The sequence below is a fragment of the Vicia villosa genome, linkage group LG2 (genome assembly GCF_029867415.1).
Source record: "Vicia villosa cultivar HV-30 ecotype Madison, WI linkage group LG2, Vvil1.0, whole genome shotgun sequence".
Classification (NCBI taxonomy): Eukaryota; Viridiplantae; Streptophyta; class Magnoliopsida; order Fabales; family Fabaceae; genus Vicia; species Vicia villosa.
Genome location: NC_081181.1, coordinates 211,190,642 through 211,213,227, shown reverse-complemented (window position 1 = coordinate 211,213,227; position 22,586 = coordinate 211,190,642). Strand labels below are relative to the sequence as shown.

Genomic DNA, 22,586 nt, shown 5'->3' with positions numbered 1-22,586 from the left:
TTTTGGTTTTGGTTCTCCAATTTTAAAATCAGTTTTTCAATCCTTTTATTTTGGTTTTTTAATAAATTTAATCCTTTAAATATGAGAGATTTTTTAATGATAGGATGCTCAATCGGCATAGGTATCATTATAAAGTCATTATAAAACTATTCTAACTTTTTTATTTATTTTATATTTAAGTTAACTAGATTGTTGACCCGTGCAATGTAGGGGCACTTTAGGATTGAAAAATATAATATTTATCAAAAATAAATATTTGATTATTATTATTTTTATTAGTGTTAATTTATAACAATTACATCACTATAGTGAGAATGTTTTATTAATATTATTTTTAATTTAATTTTAATTTTTATAATTATAATTTAAATATTCATTATAAATTAAAAAATTGAAGCAAATTTAATTCTTCGATTCATTGTAGTTGAATTTAATTATTTATTTTATTGATTTTGTTCTTTGATATCACAATGGTATTTTTTGCATCAATTTTTTTTTTAGTTTTGTTTTAAAGGGTTATTATTTTTCATTAAAATATTTATTACAAAATAAAATTGTTACATAAAAATAAAATATTTTCATATGTTTTTAGTATCTCTTAAAATTTTTGACGCTGTCATTATTTACAAAAATATTCTAAATAAAATAAAATATGTTATTAATGGTATACATAAATATATAATTATAAAAAAAATTGACGTTGTCATTTTTTAATTATAATATAAATAAATTTTTTTCGCTTAGTTATGTTTAAATTATACCATATTCGAATGATTTTGATTTTGATTGACATCATATTATTAAAATTATTAAGAAAGATATGAATATAATCTTTTCTGATTTCTTTTTGTCTTAAAAAAGAAAAAATATAAATTCGCTTCATAGAATAAGATATAGGGAAAAAAGCAACAAAAAAATCATACATGTTCGATATTATGCAAATTTAAGAGAAATATAGATGTGTGAAATATACAACAACAAAAAGTATAAAAGTGATAATCAAATAATACGTTTAGGACTAGTCGTGGTTATAAAGGTGACGAAGAATAATAAAATTTTAATTTTTACAATGAGTTTGATTATTGATATTCTAAAATTGATTTTAATAATTTGAGAGGTTAAAAATAATAAATTGAAATTAATTATATGTTTCAATCCAACCAAATTTAATTCTTTGTTTAAATGTCTTTTTTTTAACTGATTTTAATCAATATTAATTCTTTGTTTCAACGAAGTAGAATCTAATTCTTGATTTCAATGTCTCTATGTTACTCTTTGTATCAAACTAGTGTCTTACCCGTGCGTTCGCACGGGTACCCGTCGTTTTTGCGCATTGTGATTGAGAAAAATAAAAGATATTAGTAAAAGATTAAGTTTTGGGTAAAATTGAAAAAGTTATAAAAATAATAATATTTTATTTGACAAATTATAATGAAGGAAAAGTTTTAAAATTGCAAATTCACAAATTATAATGAAGAAATATTCAATCAAAATATATAATTCAATTAGTGATAACTATTTAATATAATTGATTAAACTACAAACTATTAGCCCAATCTCAAACTATGAGCTAAGGAGAATCGATTATTTTTGGTTAGCTAAGGAGAAAATTAATTATTTTGGCTTAATTATAACTACAAACTATCAGCTCAATCTCAAACTATCAGCTCTCTTGTAGGCCAATGAGAAACCACTACAAACTCCATTTATAATAATATTCATTCAAAATACATAATTAATAGAAAAATATTTTGACAAGTAACTTCATGTTCCCGCTAATATTCATTATTTTAATAAGTAACTTCGTATTCCCGTTAATATTTCAAATTTCTTCCCGTTAATTTTCAATATTTTGATCAGTAACTTCATGTTCTTGTTAATATTCATTATTTTGATCAGTAACTTTGTGTTCCCGTTAATATTAATTACTTTGATCAATAAGTTCGTGTTTCTGTTAATATTCCGAATTCGTTTCCGTTAATATTCAAAAAAATTATCAGTAACTTAATATTTATGTTAATATTCAAAAATTTATCAGTAACTTCGTGTTCCTGTTAATATTCAATATTTTGTCAATAACTCTGTGTTCCCGTCAACATTTAATATTTTGATTAGTAACTTCGTGTTCCCGTTAATATTCAAAATTTGTTCCGGTTAGTTTTTAAAATTTAGATCAGTAACTTAATGTTTCTGATAATATTCAAAAAATTTATCATTAACTTTGTGCTCACATTAATATTCAATATTTTAATCAATAACTTCATGTTCCCATTAATATTTAATATTTTGATCAATAATTTTAGGTTACCATTAATATTCAATATTTTGATCACTAACTTCATGTTTCCGTTAATATTTAATATTTTGATCAATAAACATCATTTTGCCGTTAATATTCAATATTTCGATCAATAACTTCATGTTCCCGTTAATATTCAATATTCTGATCAATAATTCATGTTCTTGTTAATATTCAATATTTTATTCAGTAACTTCATGATCCGTTTATATTCAATATTTTGATCAAAAACTTCATGTTCCCGCTAATATTCATTATTTTCATCAGTAACGTCGTATTCCCATTAGTATTTCAAATTTGTTCCCCTTAATATTCAATACTATGATCAGTAACTTCATGTTCCCGTTAATATTCAAAAAATTTACCAGTAACTTAATATTTCTGTTAATATTCAAAAAAAGTTATCAGTAACTTCGTGTTCTCATTAATATTCAATATTTTATCAATAACTTCATGTTCCCGTTAATATTTATTATTTTGATCTGTAACTTCGTGTTCCTGTTAATATTCAAAATTTGTTCTCGTTACCGTGCATTCTCACGAGTAACAATGTGGTACGCTCATTTGTTTTAAATGATTTATTTTACATAGAAAATTAAATAAGATGGTTAAATAAAAATTATATGAAAAAATAAATATGAAGATATGAAGGAAAATTGATACGTTAGTTTGTTCAAAAAATATAATAAAAATAAAATGAGATTTTTTTAAAAGATATAATAAATCGGTGACTATAATTTTTTCAATATATAAAATTATTTGAATAATATATATAAAGAAAATGGGTCATGCACTGACAGTGTAAAATATTTTTACACTGTCAACCAATCACCACCATACATCTAATTAAAACATTTTTTTATTTAAAAAAAACTTTAATGACATGGCACATTCATTATTCCCTATTGGATGACAGTGTAAAACTATTTTACACTGTCAGTGCACTACCTTTTAACTCATATATATATATATATATATATATATATATATATATATATATATATATATATATATATATATATATATATATATATTATATCTTTGTTTTGAAATTATATATATAAGTGTGAGAAAAAAATGAAACGTGAGAGCTGAAATATATGATACGTTCATTTTTGTTTTGGAATTACAAAAATCAAAGGAATAAGATTTCTCTCATGCATGATGCAACTATTTTTGCATTTGTAAACAATTGTTTTCCTAAACATATTGAATCTATGTAGGTTGTCGAGACAACATTGGCTTTGCAAGAAGCAGGGTGTTTTGTTGTTGTTCTTGAATGTGTTCCTGAACCGGTGGTTGCCGCAACAACACCAAACATCGCTTCAAATTCCGACGATTGGTATTGAGGTTGGACCCTTTTGCAGTGGACAGGTCTCACACCATATTACACTTAAAAACAAAACTCCATTGAACTCAGCAATCGCAGATCAAATCAAAAAGGCTAAATCCCATATCCTGCAACACAAGAAAAACATTGAAGGAATAGCAATTAGAAATATATCATATTTCTAAAATCAATACATATTTATAATCCCCCCTAAAAAGCAATTAGCAAGGTGGATTAATTAAATGTATTATGATTGAAGACAGTGGAAGGTGGAAGCTGGCCCCCAAAACACTATAGTGTTATGACAGGTAGTACATATTATGGCCATTACACTAAAGTATAGCGAAACAATACCAAAAATATATACTATAGAACCATACACATTATGACATAATGTGATCAAAATTAGAAAAATAAACAAATTTAAAGATGTATTTATACATAATAACCAAAGTTTCATTTTCATCTCATCAAGAAAAAGTTCTATTTGACATGTACATATCACAGTAGAATCCACTATTTAGCGATTATTGCTGCTACTAAAAAATGCAATGCAGTAGAGTTTTTGTATGTAACTCATGCGTCTGTTATGGCTACTACAGAAGATTAATCAAAGTCTAACTAATCAGAAAGTTAGAACCAAAAGAAAATAAGTAATTCAAATTAAAATAACCTCATCATTCATTCACCAACCAACTACCGGTTTAAAACAACTTAAGTACATACATAAGACGACATAATTAGAAGAACAAAATGATAAAAGATTTTTGCAGTTTACTGCAAAGTTTTCTAAACAGTATGCGCGTGTCGGAGAATCGGAGAGAGATGGAAAGAGAGGAAGATGTACCTGGTGCGGAGAGGGAAGGGAGAAATGGAAGAATCGACGGAGTTCTCGAGTCACGATAGATGCACAAATTCTAAACGTTCACACAGAACTTATTTGATATTCACCTGCTAACATTTCAAATACAATTGGCCGTTCATGTTGATGCGCGAAAACAGGCAGATAATGACTACACTTTAAAGTATAGCGGAGAAGTAGTCGGACGGATGCAAAGCATTTGTTGCGGCGTTGAAAATGGAACCACATTAGAAGCATTTGTTGCGGCGTTGAAAATCAGTTCTTGGAAACAAAGTTACTAACCTGGTTAGCAGCATATGATCTTTTAGGAGCACTATCAGTATGCTCCAAGCCAAGATATTGCTCCCAAGCACCATATATATCTCTTCTCTATCAAAAGACACAATAATAGGACAGTGTACGGTAAATACAAGTTTCAATATATGAAAATGGTATTAAATGTAAATTAGCTAATAGTATTGTTTTATAAGAAAAGTTTAAGTACAAACGAATCACCTGAAAGCGACTTGATACAACTTCAGAGTCCTCGAGGTACTCTGGTCGGCCTAATGAAAAAAAGGGAAACTTCCACTGGCCAAGTAAAAAATAAAATTAAAACAATTATGTGCACTGATACAAACCAAAATTTACTCTGAAGCACCAATCACTAACAAATTGTCATGTCCCTGCTTTGATATCCATGCAGTCTTTGGCTACTGAGATATTCGAATGGACCGATAGGTGTATCACTGACTGCTATGCCGATAGAAGCTTTTGCATAATTGGCACTGCAGATATGCATCCACATCACATACTTTCTTATTTTTCATTGTAAATAACTTTTGGTCTTTCAAGCACATTGGACTTGTGTATATCATGGGTTTTATTTGTTTTCCCTGCTATACAATGCCTTCCTTTTTCCAAGTCCATAAATCCTTAGAAGAATAGCAGCCAACTCCTATAATGTCCACCTGATGCAGAGGGAGTGAGAGATAGAGACTGTGAGTTTTGTTACAATCATTATTTGGAAGCTAATGGAATGAACTCGTTGTCTCTTAACTCATTCGAGCCGTTCACCGGAAAATAACTTGTTTCCATTGGTGCTAAAGTTACAGTCCGGAACATTATGCTATTTCAAGAAATCTTTGATGATCTCAACACCATATTTTAGCCACCGTGAATCTCTTGCAACACGCAACATGTCACAACAAAATGATGTTTCAAATAATAACCCTCTATATAAATCAGACACCACAACTGCAATAATTCAGTAAGATGGATGCGATACCTATCCTTTTGTAGAAAAACACGTCGAAGAGAACCATCCATTGTGAACTTCGTGACAGTTGCCATTGTTCCTCTTAGTCCATCTTGAACTACCCCATAAGATTCCACCACATTTGGATGGTGAAGCTTATAAAGTATATCACCTTCCCGCCAAAACTCTATGGTCTAAAAAAGAAGATCAATTTCATCGATATAGATAATTCTATAAATAGCGGCATGAAAAATAAAGGAAAACAAAACAAAAAATCACTCTATGTGATTTTTAGACATGTTACCATTCTTTCTTGTTCTGAAGACCTTCCGAAGATATTAGGATCTAATATGACTAAGTTATTTCGTTGAAAAGGGGAAGGAGTGTTTCTTCTAATGGATTCAACTTAACCTGAACCACATAAAAAGCAACAGTTAAAATAACTCACTTAAACATGAATGAAAAAACAGTAAATCACATAAACTAATAATTCAGTCTCGCTTACAACTTTTGATAGATGATCCTTAGCTTCTTTCTTATATTTAGGATATACATCTAACACTTTCCCTTTAAGATATTCAAATATTGCCCGTTGCATAGGTGAATTTCTTTCTTCTGGAAAAAGGAAACAAAACTTCAATAACAAACTAAAATTAAACAAATGAGATAATGGAGAATATTTCCAACTTCCTAGAGTCAGATATCAGAATTCAAAAAAATCAAAATCAAGTAAATCGACTAAAATCATGCAAATATATACTATAACATAGAATTGTTCTACAAATTTAGATATCGAGAAATATCTTTCGAACCTGGATGATTGTGAGCATGACTTTATGATTTGAGATCATTCGAGATGTGTTCTTCCACATAAGCGGTTATGCACTGCAACCTGCAATGCAAATATACGGCATATGAAATAAATTATGTGTGCGTATCTTTAAAGAGCGCAAAATCATCAACTCATCGAAATCAGATAGCAATCAAAATCCAATTAAGGAATAGTTATTCAATTATATGAAGGAAGAAAGTGTTTAAGTAATGATGGGTGAGGGTGAATAAACTACACTATTAGTAAGAGACTATAATGCAAATGACCTATATATCTGGAATTTTTCGGTGAATATAGACCACCAAAATCTCTAAACTATAAAGAAGTGTCCCCCGTGCCCGTTTGCCGATAATTGATATAAGCCACAATATGAACAAAAAAAGTGGCTCAGTTCTTTCTATGGTAACAGGATATTATCGAATCATAGTATAAAATCCTATAATTTCCAGTACTTAACTACCTATAATTAAAAATAACAATAGTATAAAGCTCAAAAATATAAATAATTTTCTTTAAACTGATAAAAAAGTATACCTTTCCAGCAGCCTGATCAAAAGATCTAACTGTCTCCAAAAACAATGTTCCTGCTCTAGTCCCCAACTGATAAACCTCAAAACCTGTATACTCACACAATAATGATCATACTATTCACAAGTAGATTTCAATGCAACATTCAGGTCAATTGATATCGGTTCAGTCACAAAACTGCAACATCACAAGCTAAACCAAATATTATCCAGGTTTCAAGTAACGGAGATTGGCTGTAGAAGACTTGGAATCAAAAATAATGATCAAAGCACATGAATGGTTAATAACAAAAGCTACACCCGGGATAATCCTTGAGAGGTTAGTTCCTTCCATTTCTTTATCAAAAGCATCTGTGTTTGTAAGAAAAAGATGAAAATCAATTCCATGGCAACATATAACAGAACTGACATGAAGAATCAAGATCTACTCACTCAGTATCGATGGGTCTCAGCCAAGTCATTATTTTTCAGATTATCAATTCGATCTCAAATCAGCTCTCCAAATTCTGAATGGCTGGATAGAATCCTAAAAAAAAATTATCAGTATTTTCCACATATAACGTGAATCATCAAACAACAAATATTTGAAAGAAAACTGATACAACAAAATGCTATTCATAATATTTTCCATAAGAAGAAGGTGACACCGAAACACGGAACAAAGAATCAGAGAGCTTACCTGTGTACCATCGTCACTATGGCTTTTGATTTGGGTATCTTTTTCTTCCCTGATAATAATTTTATGTATTATCTGAGCATGCTTATTGATTCCTTTGAGCGATTCATGATGGTAATTTGCAAACATCAAAAATATTGAATTGGGGCTCGGGTGATTTATGGGGTTAGGGTTTATGTTTGTGTTTGATTGCATCTGCTATATGTTTTCGAGAACCATTTATGAGGTTGAGAGAATGGTTTGTGTTTGCCATAGCCATGGATTTTTTAGGGAAACACTTGTTGATTTTGAGAGAGACAGATGAAACCGAGCGAACTCCATGGTTTGTTGCAGTTCGGGTCATGATTCTTCTGTCTCGTGAAACAGATGAGCGACGATGACAAAATCATCAATTACATAACCCTTCAACCAAAAACCGGCGCCCTTTCATCTGAGAAAGAGGTTGCACCACCGTTCACGATCGAGAGTGGATGAGAGATTTGTATGAAGATTGAGAGGAAGAAGAAACAAATAGATATAAAGAGAGACAGCGTTTTGGAATTGGAATAGAAACAGTTCGGTAGAAAAAAGAGAACGTGTGAAACTGTTTTTGGAATTGGAATAGCGATAGATACGTGAATGAAACCGTTTTTGGAATTGGAATAACAATAGATACGTGAATCAAAGATTGAGAGAATAGAAAATTGACAGTGCTGATGTGGATTAACCATAGAAGAGTTGCTGATGTGGATAGCCTAAGAAAGTCCCAAATGGTAGACTTTTCTTATATGATAGATTTAATTTTTATAATTTAAAATTTATTATTATTATTATTATAGCAGTGGCTCAATATAATAATAATTATAATATCAATTTAATAAATAATATAATTAAGGTTTAGAGAGAGAGAGAGAGAGAGAGAGAGAGAGAGAGAGGAGAGAGAGAGAGAGAGAGAGAGAGAGAGAGAGATGTATTGTAGATTGTAATTAATATATTGAAAATTATATTTAAATTGTAGTGTGAATTTTCAAAAGCAAATCTTGCAAATGAAAAAAAGACATTGTATTTATATATAAATTGTACATATAGAATTGATAAATATGTATTAAACCAAAATAAATAAATAAATGTTATAATTAATATAATAGAGATATTATCAGCAAATGATATAAATTTTTACCAGAAACATAAATATAATATGCTAAAATATATTGGTAATATAATACAATATTTAAGAAAAATTAATGATTGTATAGTGTAAGGTAATATATGGATAATCTTACAACAATATTAGAAATTGAATCATATATGGCCGGTCTACAATTATCTTTATAACTATAGTAATTAATTAAGATAGCTATGAGACTTGCTTACATATATGATCGACCTGAAATACTCTTTATAAAAATATTAATTTATTAAGATAGCTATGAGACATGAAGCGTCTAAAAAAAATTAGCATAAAACATAATTACAGAGAATAAAGATATAATTGCAAGAGAAACTCATACTTTTGTTGAGAGAATTAAAAGGCAATTCCTTGAATGTGAATAAAGAATTGCATTATGAAAATCTAAATAAAAATAATGATATGTTAAATTTGTGGATGGGCCTTGAAAGATAGATATTTGAGTAAAACATCAAAATATAATATTTAAACCTCAAAATAATGATATGTTAAATTTTTAGATAATGTAAATATTAGAGTTAAAAACATCAAAATACTTACATGAGATGCCATTAACAAAAGAATAATCTTTTACCCTATGACGAAAATAAAATTAACAATCAATACATATTTATAAAGTAAGAAATATGAGATAAAAACAATCATATAAATTTGAAGATTAGCACAAAAATGAAAATCTGAAACCAAAGTCACATATTTATACTCACATCTAAAAAGAGGGCATATAAATATTAATATTAATAAAATTATAACAAAATTTTCTTATTAAAATTTGATATTGATACAATTAAATTTGATATTAATATAATTATTATGTGAGTAATTAGAATTAAATAGTTTTATAAAAATTAAATTCAATAAAATGCAACGGAACTATTAAAATTTATTTATAATTATGTAAGAATTAAATTTTAGAAAATGAGTAGCATGATAAACCGTCAATTCAATGATTATTTAAAGGCGAAATTATCGAAAGGCGTTATAAAAATAATTTTTAATTAAAATATATAAGTGGTAAAGAAATTATAAAAATTAATTTATAGTTATATTAGTGTGATTAACTTTTATGATTTTTATATAATAATAAACAAAAAATGAAATTTCTTTTAAAAAAATAGAAAACATATCCCTATTGTACATTACAAATTTAAAAAACTATAAAGAATAAATATTAGAATATAAATGAAGAAAATTGTTTTATACATAAAGTTAAAAATATTTGTTTTATATAGTGTTATTAATATATTAAAGGCTTAAATACACTTTTCGTCCCTGTAAGTTAGCGTGTTTTTTATTTTCGTCCCTGTAAGTTATTTTTTTGGGTTTTAGTCCCTATATCTTACTTTTTGCTTGAGGTTTAGTCCCTAAAGCCAAAATCCGCAGGAAAATTTGCAGGTCACCTGCGGATTTTCTTGTGAAATTTCCTACGGATTTTGATTTTAGGGACTAACATTTTCATTTTTTCTTTCAGTTTTACTCCGAGTCGGACTGCTGCAAGGATTGTTAACTATATAGTTCAGTAGATGTATAAATCAGCTTTTAAGAGCTATGGGGACGTCGATAATAAAGATGAATGGTTTAGAATGTTTAAGGTATTGTTATTTATTTAAGTTGGGCATTTAATTTATTTTTTTAGTTATGGTTATTTAAATGAAATTCTCATTATAATTACTTAACATTTTATTTTGATGTCATACAAAACATTATTGCAGGAGAAATGCGTGTGGGATCCATTGAGTGAAAAAACCGTTCAGAAAGTTTTCAATACCAGATGCTCTAAAAGAATGTCTGATATGCTGCGGCGAGTAAGGGAGAATTATGAGCTTCACGGCATCCGTCCTAGCTGGATAGGCGAGGAGGTTTTTCAGGAGCTTGTAATATATTGGAGGACTCCAGAATTCCGGGCTAAATCAGAAACTTTTAAGAAGATGAGGGCATCTGAAAAGGGCGGTTGTGTCAACACAGTTGGAAGTATTAGCACCGCCGAGCATGCCCGACGATTGGTAAAAGTTTTAAAATTTTTAAGTTACATCTTTATTCATAATATAATTTACTAATTATTTTTAATTATATTATATAGGCTAAGCAGTTGGGGAGAAGACCATTGATGCCTGAGCTGATTTCGAGGACCCGGACAAGAAGATCGAGAGGTGTTGTCGACGAGCGCACGAGGATGTATCTTGTAAGTGAAATTTACGTTGTTTATTTTTTTTATATTGGTACAAAGTTTGTGATGTGAATTTCATGTGGCAATTGATAAATTGCCACGTGAAGATCATGTGGCAAATCATAAGTTGTGGCGTGAAAATCACGTGGCAACGTTTTAATATATTTTAATTTATAATATGTATATATGTGTGCAGGAAGAATATGATAGACGACTTGCCATTTTTCTGGAAAATAATCCTCAATTCATGCCAGCAGAGGGGGAGCCGCTTAACGCAGATGTTGATCACTACATTTGGTGTGATGTTATTAAAGATAAAGGGCCTAATGGTTGCTTTTTTGGGGCTGGAAATTTGGCGTCCAGCTATAGATCTGGTGACCGTAATCTGTTCCAAAGAGTTCAGGATGGAGAGGGTGGATCGCGTCAACCAAATCTGACACAGGAACAAACTGAATTAATAAGGCAAATGGCGAGACGCGAAAGTGAGGCCCAGTTGGAGATGATGCGGAAGAGGCAGGCTGATATGGAGGAGCAGCATGCGCGGCAGATAGAGGGCATTATGAAGAAACAAGCTGAGATGGAGGAGCAGATGAGACGGTTTATGCAAGGAGGTGGGAATTACAGTAATGTTCCTCCTCAAGATCAGCCGGAGGATGACGGAGTGGCTGATGATTTTAATCCGGATAATTATTTTTCGGATGATGATGCTTCTTAAAAACATTTTGTATTTTATTTGTTTTTAATTTATTTTTATGTAACTTATTATACATTTTAATTCATTAAAATATTAGTTTTAAATGTTTAGTTTTATTTAATTGAATTAATTATATAAATTAATTATATGAATTTATTTTATAAAATTTTATTATATAAATTTTATTATATAAATTTTATTATATAAATTTTATTTTATAGAATTTATTATATAAAATTTATTATATATATTTTATTATATATTAATTTTATTATATAAATAAATAAATAAATTATATAAAATGAAATAGCTCCTGCTTATTAAATTTAAAAAAAAAAAGCATTTAATGTAGTGACGTGGAGACCACGTCGCTATACTGGTCAACAAACGTACCTGTCCCACCTACCACACCTGCTGTGTGTGCAGATACATGTTCCCCATGTAACTCTGTTGCGACGTGGGAGGCACGTCGCTACTTTCTGATGTGGTTTCCACGTCGCTACATGGTTGCCACTTTGGCTCCTGCGACATAGAGCCCCACGTCGCTACGTTTCAATTGCCACGTGATATTGCATGTTGCGACGTGGGGGCCACGTCGCTGCACAACTTCTTTTTTGTAGTGAAGGGAAATAATATGAGTCAAATAGCGGCGGGATCAACACTGTTACACTTCCTTGTGCCACAAAATTTGAGAAAGATAGACAAGTGTAGGTTGGGATTCTCACTTGGTAATCTTAAGAGCTTGTTCTGCTGAACCATGCCCATAAGGGAGGGGTTAATCTCAAATTTGTTCGGCCCTATGGGTGGGTGGACCATGCTATAGTGCAATTCCTCATCACTGGGAATCGCTTAGTCCTTAAGGGGCTTGTTATCCACTTCTTCAACAATTTATTGTTGTTTTAGTAAACAAAGTCTCTCGTGTAAGAAACACTTGATTTCGTTAATTGAATCAACAATAATTCTTGCACCGTGAGATCTCAGCATACGATCGATTTCGGGACACTGATGTCGTCTTGTACTCTTTTTTTTAGAGTTCCTCTTTCGAATACCAAAACATACCCTTTCAGTGTATGATTGGTACCTGGATGTCTTTACTTGTAAACGTCATCTGTGTTATAAACTCGAAGTTCTAAAATAGTTTTTAACTTTGTTTCTTGTAATAAAATAGTGATTTCACATAAGATCTATCATGAGACAGTCCTAAGTCCTAATGGCCCATTGTCTCTAGGAGACTACTCACACATATTTAACAGAAAAAATAAGGCTTTAGCATACATGATCTAAGAAAATAGTAGTAATGATGCCAAGTAAATAAAGAACCTGGATTGAAAGAAAGAGATACTTGAATAAAATAGCTCAAATGGAGTTCTTGAGTTCAACGCTTGATAGAAGAAAAATTGCAAGGAAATAAGTTTTGTAAAGTAAACTAAAAACTAAGTCTTGTGTAATCTTTTGTTTCTCCTTTAAAGTCTTTTGCAAAGGAGAGATTTTTGATATAGTTAAATGGAATGGTTTGTGCAAAAGAACACTACAACAAGATCATCTGCTTCCTCCTTTTGAGATTTTTAATCATTTGATTAATTGTGGATTGAACCCGCTTTCTTTTTTGGTGAGTGATGTGTATCTCTAGTAATTGAATTCCTCCATCCTCAACAGTTTTAAACTATTTTATTTTCTTCTTTGATGTCTCTTAACTAGTAGCAACTATATATTTAGAATTATTAATTTCAAATCATCTGGAACTTGTGTACATGTTTCAAAACCTTCAGTAGTTCCTGCAAAATGATGTTTAAATCTGAAAAATTTGCCCACTAATGATTTTTGAGCAATAATGACATTTTACCTTTTTAGCATTGCTAAAAACATCTGTCACATATTTTCACCCAATATCAGTCATATTACCCTTAATGATTTTCTCCCTTGCCTTTGAATGAATAAGAACTAGACCCTCTAACACCAATATCATTCTTAACCATGGATGGGAATTTAAATAATAAAAAATAACCGGCAAAATACTCTTTTTAGTCCCTTATGTTAACCTCGGTGTCCAGTTTGGTCCTTTAACTTCAAAAAGTGTCATATTGATCCCTTAACTCTTCAAAAGGTGTCATTTTAGTCCTTTTTGTCATATTAGCGACGAAAATAGCAACCGATTTTTGAGTTTTTCCGTCACTAATGTGATAAAAAGGACTAAAATGACACCTTTTGAAGAGTTAAGGGATCAATGTGACACTTTTTGAAATTAAGGGACCAAAATGAACCCCGAGGTTAGCATAAGGGACCAAATAGGGTATTTTGCCAAAATAACCAAATTTAAACAATAAATTTTAACAAATAGAGTACAATATATAAAAAAGACTAAAATCATCATAAAAATGTAAAAAATATAGTAAATCAAAATAACTTCTATTAAGTTGATATATTATGATTATATACCACTTTCAAGCACTCGGGTAATATTGAAACACAGAATAACAAAAATAGCAACACTATAACAATCACAAATACAAAAGCCATTGATACATATAATCACATAATAACAAATCATAGTAACATTGTAATAAGTAAATAACAACCACGAATCAAAAGTATCACAAAGACTCAAAACATTGCTCTATTTCTTTTCAGAAGAAGACTCACTTAGATACTTACCAATCCAAGAAGAAGACTCACAAAATCTCGCTATTGAAGTAAATTATGAAGTTTTGGCGTCAGATGCTAACGTAGATGTTGAAGTTCTAGTGTCGGATGCTTGTCGTACACATGACGTTAGTGTTCAAAACCTTTTACCTTTCATTGCTCTGATATGTTCTTTCTCTCAAATACGTGCGGAAGAAGTCATTTAATGTGAATAAAATAAAAAAGCATTGAAGAATTTTTCTTGAGCCAAAATATAAAATTAGCTTTTTAAAATTTGACAAACAAAAAGGTAAATTTGAGTCAAAGAGTATAATCTAATAATTTTACACAATTTTAGAATGATTTAAATCGTCTCAAGATACGATTTCCACTACAAGAAAATCTGTCAATACCCAGGGCCAAAATCCCTATGTAACATGAGAAAGCCATGGGTAAACATAAATTACCTAGGGCTTACCAACGACTATGGGACCCTTGGTTATTTGCTCCTCAATAACGTTTACTGAGGACCACCTAAGCCCATGATGTTACTCACGGCTAAACTGTGAATAAATTGCGGGTAACAGTTGATTAAACATCAAATATTGTGTCTGATATTATCCACAGCTAAGCCGTCAGTAAATTTACCGAGGGCTAAGCCTTCGATAAATTTCTCGATTTTTTATATGACTTTACTGACGGTTAAGCTGTCTGTAGTATTAATTTTTTTAATAAAAAATACCAATATATATGATCATTAGACCTGTTTTGTTAATATTTTTCATTTTGAATACATTAATGGTAATGCATTACTAACACTCCTGTTATTTGGATTTTCTTATAACAATCTATAAATCAACAACAAAATTTGTTTTTATCATGACCATAATTATATATAACCATTGATCTTTTATGTAATCAATAACATCTAGAATCAAACCAAAACTAAAACCTTAATATCAAAATGAAATCTCAACAAACTTCCAATTTAACATGTTTGATGTAAACAAGCTCAAACAAAACATAAAACAAGTTGAATTAAAATATAATGTGATTGTCAAAGTAATCTCATGAGTAAAAGTAAAGAATAATATAATCTTATGTGCTGCCTATAGAGTCATTGTCACTGTCGGAGTCATTGAATAATTTTTCTTGAGCCAAAATATAAAATTAGCCTTTTAAAAGAGTATAATCTAATAATTTTACACGATTTCAGAATGATTTAAATCGTCGCAAGATACGATGGGTTGCTGCTTCTTAGCAGCCCCAAAATAAAGGTACACAGGCCTCTATTAATTCCTCAATGATATCATTCTCTTATTCACAGAAAATACCCCTAAAGTAGAGCTTATACCCCTCATGAGCTTTCTCTAACCACAACAAATTACATAATCCTCTGGCTATTTTTTACTAGTTAAGGATTGCTACACATATGTACTTTTTTTATCAAATACAACTTCCTTCATGAATTTGTCAATATACTCTCTTAGTTTCTCTTTTTTCCCTTTGATGAATGGTGCTAAGAATGTCCATTTCCTTTGGTAAATGTTATCGTTCTATGATGTGATAGGTGAACTCGTCATATAGTATCATCTAGGATTTGATGGAATTGTCTTTTATGTCTCCGAGTTATGAAATCGTAACTTTCTAACATACGAGGTTTCTCCAAAAATATGGGAATATAACTTTCACTAATTTGTCATGTGAACGAGTTCTACCTAAGGTGGATGGCAGATGGCATTTCTTAATGGTGCTCGGGCCTTCTCCTTGGTCGATAAGGAGAAAGAGACCACCTCGAATGAAGGTCTTCAAGTGGATTACGACCAATATCCCCATGGTTAGAGTTATTTGGAGTTTAATCATTTTCACACTAAAGAGGATGTCACCTACTTTGCAACTCTTGAACTCTCGAAGGTTGTGACCTACTTTCCCCCAGGATAACTCTATAGTAACCACGATTTAGAACCTCTAACTAAACTACAATTTCAATTGGGATCCTCTCCTTGCTTTCTTCTACGAGAAAGAGCCTCGAGTTTTCTTGCTGCAAGATATTGAAAATGTTCAACAAAAGCTTGTTAGTGTTTGGGGGCCCTGACGATGTTTAGAGATGTTAGAGAAAGTGAAATAGCGAGAGAACTAAAAATGAGGTTGTGAAGGAAAACGTTAGGTTGTTGTTGAGGGAGCAAGTTATGAGGTAGATGAATTTGGATTTATTAGGGAGGAGCTAAATGAATATCCTGAACTGGGTGTTAGTGAATAATGGATGGAGCGTGATGATCTTCATTGACGATAAAAGAAACACTTAAGCACTATTTTGAAAATTATGAAAAGTTGATCAGAGATTGTGACATTCACTTTGATTTTGTGCTACTTTAAAACCGACCATCAGAGATATAGCATAAAACAATTAAGAAATGGGTACATTTGCTCAAAGTCGTAATAGAAAACAATTGCAGTGGAGTAACTAAAAACCATGAAAGAAATGAAAGAACTCGCAAAAATCAAACAATGATTCTCAAATACTACGCCCCTAATATGTACTGACATAGACACATATGCAAGGTTGAATGAGTGATGCGGTGGTTATGGTTCTCAGATGATCATGATGTGGTACCTACAAAAAGGTTAGTATTCTAACGCTCAAAGCAATATATGAATGAAAATGATATTTGGGTGCGACTCAGGATCAAACTTATATAGGAAGACAATTATACTTCTTTATGGTTAGCGTAGCGTGTAATTCTAGCTACCGTTAAATGTAGATCAACGGTTATGATGTGTTTTTACTGGCTTGAACCTATGGGTTGAGTCTCATCTTTATGGATCATTCATTAACTCAAAACAATTAATTTTCTATATGTCGTTTAAGTAACTCGAAATTCTTCTTTTTTTTTTTCTTATTCTCAAGATCTTAAATTTTATTTTATTTTTTAAAAATAGTTGACTCAAAGTTTTTTTAGATTACTTAAATGAGACATTACCATGTAAAACCTAAAAATAGTTTAATACTTATGTTGGCATTTTTCCTAGAGTTTCGAGGAAACAAGCATATGAGGCGTCGTTTTTCATGTGATGATTAGATATTTTGAATTGTACTATTTTCTTGTATATTGAAGATTTGAATTGAAGTACTTGAAGTCTCTGTAGAAGTTGTTGAAAGTCTAGCACTGTGCAGTATGTGAAGCTGTTAAATTTGGTCAATTAGCCGCAATATTGATGCACAATTATTTGATTATTAGTTGTTGTTTACTAGAATACCTGAAAATGTTTCAATAGAACAATATAATATTTGGTCAATTATTTTCATTATATTATTCTGAATATGTTTCAATATTTAGTGTGCACGACAAGTTATTAACGTTATCAACGAGAAACTTCAAAATTTTGAAGAATAAATATTTTACGATAGTACAACTACTAATATAATTTTTAAGAAAAAAACATTTATCTTGTCTAATGAAGCGAAAAATCAATGTTAGTATTATATTTGACTTAGAAAATAATTGAAAATTCCGAAAAATTCCGAAAGAGTCCGTGTTTTTTTTTTTTTTAGTAATTAAGAAGTTACAAACGGAAGAACAAAGGGTTCTTCAACCTGTTTACACAAGAAGCGGCCAAAATCCCCCAAAATAAAAAGAGAAATTACCAACCAATTAATTACGAAAGAAAATATGAAAGAAAATATAAGGGATCCTTAATAAATTCATAAAAACTATAATTGGACTTAGTAATTTCTCCCGAAAAGGACCACTTCCAAACTAACAACTTTACATTCCACACCGTATTATCAACATTTCAACCGTCGTTCTGAAAGCAAATACCGTTCCGTATTAACCAAATCGACCACGTAGTTGCTAACCAAATAAGACACCACTTTCCCTCCCTAACTTTGTTATCTTTACAAAAAATATACCTATCCAAAAAATTATCTAAACAATCCTCCTCCTTACCTACCGGTTTACCAATCCACAACGCAATATCACTCCAAATTATGTCCACCACTTTACAATTAAAAAAGGAGTGATTTCTACTCTCCCATTCCACTTCACAAAAAGAACATCTTAAAGAGTTTAAAGGAAAATAAATACCTCTATTCTTCAAGAGATCTTTAGTAGGTAATCTATTAACAAAAAGCCTCCACCCAAAGATCCTTATTTAAAAGGAACCTCCATCTTCCAAATTTTGGCCACAACCGCATCATTTCTATTTCGAGGACCAAAGGGGATGTGAAAAGAAGCATAGAAATTGTAACAAGAAGCTACCGAAAATTCACATCCTTTATCCCCTTGCCAACAAACTTTGTCCCCATTATTTAAGCCACACACAACCGCCGGTAATTGGATCGAAGAGAAGAAATTGCAAGAAGAATGCCGGGTGTCAAAAATCTATGTTTAATACCAAAATCTCCCCAACATCACTCACCGTTACGCCACCCTCCTATCCCACCAACCGACACATTTTTAAGGAAAGACAACAAATAAAGACCCAGAAATTCATCCCTTAAGATAATTCCCTACACCCATCTAGCTTCCCAAAAAGGAGTGGAATAACCTTTACCAATCTCAAACTTGCAAAATTCCACCATAGGATCGAAATAAGGCATCGACCCTATTTTGGTGATATTCTTCCACCACAAAGATTTGGATAAAGAAGGTTTATCCTTAGAATCCCCACAAAACACCTTCATGGAAATGTCACCATACCGAGCTCTTAAAACCTCATACCATAAATTATCATTGTCTTTAAGAATTCCCCACCTCCATTTGTTAAGAAGCGCAAGATTAAAATCCAACACATTTTTAATACCCAAACCCCCCAAATCTTTAGAAAGGCATACCTTCTTCCAACTCACCCAATGAATCTTCCTCTTTTCCTCAACACCACCCCACAAAAAGTTACCTTGAATTCTCGAAAACTCTTTGGCCACCTTCTTCGGCATCTTGTAAAAAGACATGGTAAAAATAGACATAGAACAAAGAATAGATTTCAAGAGAGTGATCCTACCTCCAATATTTAAGAAACGATTTTTCCACCCAGACAAGCGGTTCTTCATTTTGTTGAGAAGAGGAACCCAAGAGGAAAACTTCTTAGGATTTGCACCAATAATAATTCCAAGGAATTTGAAAGAATTATCTTCCACCCTACAAGAAAGATCATGCGCCGCCGCTTCCAAAAAGATGGGGTTTATGTTGATTCCAATCAATTTTCTCTTGTGATAATTAATGCCAAGTCCCGATACTAGTTCAAAAGCCTTCAAAACCGACTTGATAGCCCACACATGCTTCCAATTCCCTTCCCCAATCAACAACGTATCATCCGCAAATTGAAGGATATCAACCAAACAACTCCCATTAAGGGTAAATTCCCCTATCTCCAAGGACTTCCTAACCAACCCCGTCAAAGCTTCCGCCACCAACACAAAAAGAAAAGGTGAAAGAGGATCACCTTGCCTCAACCCTTTTTCCACCGCAAATTCGTTAGTCGGACTACCATTAACCAATACGGACATATAACTTTGGAAAACCAAAAGTTCCATCCATCTAACCCACTTCGCTTCAAAACCCATCTTCTCCAACATAAATCTTAAAAAATTCCAATTCACCTTGTCATAAGCTTTTTCAAAATCCACTTTAAAAAGGAGGCAATTCCTCCCCTCCTTTCTAGCATAATAAACCACTTCATTTGCCACCAACACTCTGTCAAGAAGTTGTCGACCCGGCACAAACGCGGTTTGGCAAGGTGAAATAATAAAATTCAACACCTTTTTTAATCTACCGGCCAAGAGCTTCGCAATTGCTTTGTACATACAACCGACTAAACATATAGGCCTATAGTCATCCAACGAAACCGGATTGGGAGATTTCGGAATCAACATCAAGAAAGATGAAGTGACCGCTTTAGATAAAACCTCACCGGAATGAAAACAATTAAAGAACCGCACAAAATCCTCTTTGACAAAAGCCCAACATTTTTTGATGAATAAAAAGGAATATCCATCCGGACCCGGACTCTTCAAATTACCACAATTCCAAATAGCTTCTTTAATCTCCTCCTCAAGGAAAGGTTTCTCAAGCTCCAACACTTCTTCTCTATTAATTTTATTGAAATTAATTCCTCCCAACATCGACCTTACTCGGTCCGCTTCCAAAAATTTATTTGAAAAATGCCGACGAACCTCCTCCTTCACCTCCTCAACCGAATCCAACAAAATCCCCAAAGATGAGATTGGACCAATATGGCTATGTCTTGTTCTCTCCTTCATGGCTTTATGGAAAAAATTATTATTGCAATCCCCCTCTTTCAGCCACTTCAATTTTGATTTTTGAGCGAGCATATTCTCTTTTATCCTCAAATTCAACCAAAATCTACTTGTCGCCTTCGTCCTATCTAACACGACATCGGTGCAATTATCATGGAGAACTAGTTCCAACCTATCATCCCCGATATTTATATCCCTCACATCCTCCTCCACCTCCAAGTCGATATTCCCAAAGGCGTACTTGTTCCACCACCTCAACCTATCTTTCAAACGATGGAGTTTTTCTTTCAAAATGAAATCCCCTCTTCCTTCAACTTGTATCTCTTTCCACACCTTCCCCACTAAAGGAATAAAATAATCAAAAGAGAACCACTCATTATTGAACTTAAACGGTTTCGGCCCCCAATTGTTTTTATCCAACACGAGTCAAACGAGACAATGATCCGATATATCTCTATCTTCAATCTTTTGACCAATAACATTCCATCTATCAACAATCACCTCCGATAAAAGAAATCTATCAATACGACTCATGGACCTCCCATCCTCACTATACCACGAGAATTTCTTACCTTTGCACGGAATGTCCACCAATTTTCTCTTCTCCACAAACTCCGTAAAAAGATTCATACCATTGTTATTATCATTCAACACTCTCCCTATCCTTTCACTATGATGCTTGACTGCATTGAAATCCCCTCCAATAATCCATTCGCCATCCGAGAAACTCTCTTTTAACTCTAACAACTTATCCCACATCTCCTTCTTCTTCGATAAAATACACGACGAATAAAAATTAACAATATAGTAAAGAAAGCTCTTCCAAACCACTTTAATCCCTAAGAAACCTTCACCCTTGAAACTTTGAATTACCTCCAAGAATCCATCTTTCCATAGTGTTATTAAACCTCCAGACAAACCGGTTGAATTTGAGAACGAATACCCAATAGACATATTACTCCACAAACTTTGCGCACAAAATACATGCATATTCACCATCTTAGTTTCTTGAATCAAAAACACATCTGCCCCTCTTTTTTTAATTAAGGGACTAATTCTTCTTCTTTTAAGAGTATTTGCTCCACCCCTTATATTCAAAGTTGCAATTATCATTAAGACCGCTTTGTATTCTCCTTCCCTCCGTCCTTCATATTAATCTCCATTAATTCTACCTCCTCCGAATTCTTCAACGGACAGCTTTTGCCCTCCCTTTCCACCACACCCAAAGCAACAATCGCCGCCTTCAATTTGCCTCCTATTTCGTCTTCTAAACCCCCCCCCCATTATTTTCTATTATTCCTTATTATGTCAGAATTTTTAGTGTGTACCCCATAATTCATCTCAGTATTCCCACTGCTTGCAGCCAGCATTTCAAAACAAACACGCCCATAAGAAATGTTCTTGTCCAGAATATTAGAAGCATCCAGCATGTTGGAACAAGAATGAATTCTCCCTTTCCTTTTTATCTTCCTAAATTTTTTTGCAGAAGCCATGTACTTTACTGAACCAAACTCAGAAATTTTCTTCACCTTAATCTTTTTGGCCCTCTGACCCGAATTCACCTCCCTGAGAGAAATTTTTTTCTTCCACTTTAGCACACGAACTATCATTGATACTGTCAGGACAATTATTGCTCATCGCACGACGCTGAGATATATTCTGTAAGTGACGAACAACTTCATCATACCTCCCCACCACTCCAGCAGAATTCTGCTGCACTAAAAACACATTCGTCGCAGGCTCAGGATCCGGTAATACAATATAATAGTTTATCCTTAAAAGTTTTCAAAAAAATAACAATAAACAATTTAACATTTGCATTATATAGAGTGGATGAACAATTTCAAATTCTTTATTTTTTGGCGTCATTTGAAATTCATTAAATTTAACTTGAATAAAATACATCATAAATTTAC

At 31.9% G+C, this 22,586-nt stretch overlaps 1 long non-coding RNA gene across 1 annotated transcript; it reads right to left on the bottom strand.

Annotated features, from left to right (window-relative positions):
- Nucleotides 1-6,256: 6,256 nt before the first annotated feature.
- LOC131653772 (uncharacterized) lies at nucleotides 6,257-8,541 on the bottom strand. The gene is made up of 5 exons (XR_009299136.1): nucleotides 7,767-8,541; nucleotides 7,520-7,613; nucleotides 7,095-7,438; nucleotides 6,541-6,620; nucleotides 6,257-6,343 (listed from the first exon to the last, which is right to left on the bottom strand). It is a non-coding gene; the product is annotated as an uncharacterized LOC131653772 (long non-coding RNA).
- Between the last annotated feature and the right edge of the window lie 14,045 nt (nucleotides 8,542-22,586).